Below are 1776 nucleotides of genomic sequence, written 5' to 3'. Positions count from 1 at the left end.
TCTATTCCATTTAGACAAGGCCCATAATAATAAGCCAAGGGATGTCAGTCACTGCTTTCCTGCCAGTAGTTTCTGCTGTAGCAATAGCTTCTGGTGTAAATGCACTCCTTCACTCATGTCACTCAGCTCGGTAATTGCCTTGCCACTCACATAAAGAAAACAATTTCCAGCTTTGATGGGATTTTGTCGGCGATGTGAAGCTGCTCCTGCAATCTCTGTAGCAAGGTGTTAGGTGGGTTACTTTGGTGGATCATAACATGAAACTAATCTTTAAGGAAGCAGGTGGAAAGTGAGAGAGGCATATATGCTGGTAGGTGCTAGGAAAATGGTGCTTCTCACATGATCGACAAAAGGGAAGTGTTCGATGAGGTGGAACTGAGACAAGAAGAAGGCAGAAGGGAAGAAAAAAAAAGGAAGAAAATTGCATTGTCATTTTCATACCATCAAGAACATCTCTTAGTCCAGCACATCTTTCAGAAGCTGTTATAAAACCATGTATACTTGTTTCATATGGCATAGGTAGCTGACCAGCAGCCTAATTTCAGCTTGCTTCACATTTGGTCCTCCCCACAAACTGCACCCTTATCACCATCATTTCATCATTGCCATCCTGAAGCTGCAGATGCAAAGAGCTTTCCTCTCAGTATGTGACATGCTGCATTGTTCTCACTTCACCACCTCATGCCTCGAATGAGTGCTCCAGTGCTCGACACTTCATTTTGCTTCTCACCCGATGTGAGCCCACAGTGCAGCTCCAGGTTTCCCTGGGACACCTGAGCCTCTCCCCAAGCTCTTCATGCACTCACATGCCTCTGCATGACCCCAGCTTGACAAAGGAGAAGGACATGTGCAAGGACAACCTCTAGGATGGTAAGCAACAACTAACCTTGTCTCCTTGCTATCAAAGCTAGAACTTTCAGCAACAGAGACATGATTTTTTTCTCCCCTGCCTCTGGCTCCCAGGTGGATTTATACTGAGATTTTCATGGACAGGTATGAGAAACATTCAATTTATATCTCTCTCTTACAATGATTCAAAACTTTATTAGAAATACAATTTGTGAGGAGCAAGTTGAGGACAGAGTAAATGGAAAGATTCACAGAAAAGTGTGTTTCAAGACCCCTTTTGGATGGAAAGCCATATCAGGAATAGGATAAGGAGGCTTAAAATTAAAGGAAAAATGTAACTGTTCCACAGTATCATCCAGAAGACATCTCTAGTGTTAGAATTCAAGTTTTCCCTTGCAGGCATAAGGAACAGAATGAAACAGCCAAACTGTCCATGAATAGACACAATAGCTTTGCTTTTACATTTGCAAAAGAGTCAGAGTGAAGTACTATATACAATTTATGCAAATTACTATAATTTACACATTTTTCCACCAGAAAAATAAAGCACAGCTTACTGAAGTCCCAGAAATTAAGGACACTAGAAATACCAAGAAGAATGGGGGCTGACCAACATACACACACATTCCAACAGGGAATTTGTTCTAATATCTGAGAGGAAAAACATAAAGAGCAAACTCATCTATTTCAGTTGTTCCAAATGAAGTTTTGGGTTTATTTCATATCTGGTGCTTTAATATTCAATATTGCTGCCCCAAGATCCTCTGGCAGGACTAGAATTAACTATCTTCAGTAAGCTTTCTATTTCTGAGCACTCTCTTGAGAGAGATGAATCATGACGATCTTAAATGCACCAGGCTCCTCATCCCTTCATAGCATTGTCTATATCTTAACCACAGCACAAACTTACAGCAAGTAAAAATATAT

This window comes from Pyrgilauda ruficollis, unplaced genomic scaffold, assembly GCF_017590135.1.
Source record: "Pyrgilauda ruficollis isolate IOZ18807 unplaced genomic scaffold, ASM1759013v1 scaffold31, whole genome shotgun sequence".
Lineage (NCBI taxonomy): Eukaryota > Metazoa > Chordata > Aves > Passeriformes > Passeridae > Pyrgilauda > Pyrgilauda ruficollis.
The sequence above is the reverse complement of the archived record's forward strand: the minus strand, read 5'-3'. Positions refer to the sequence as shown.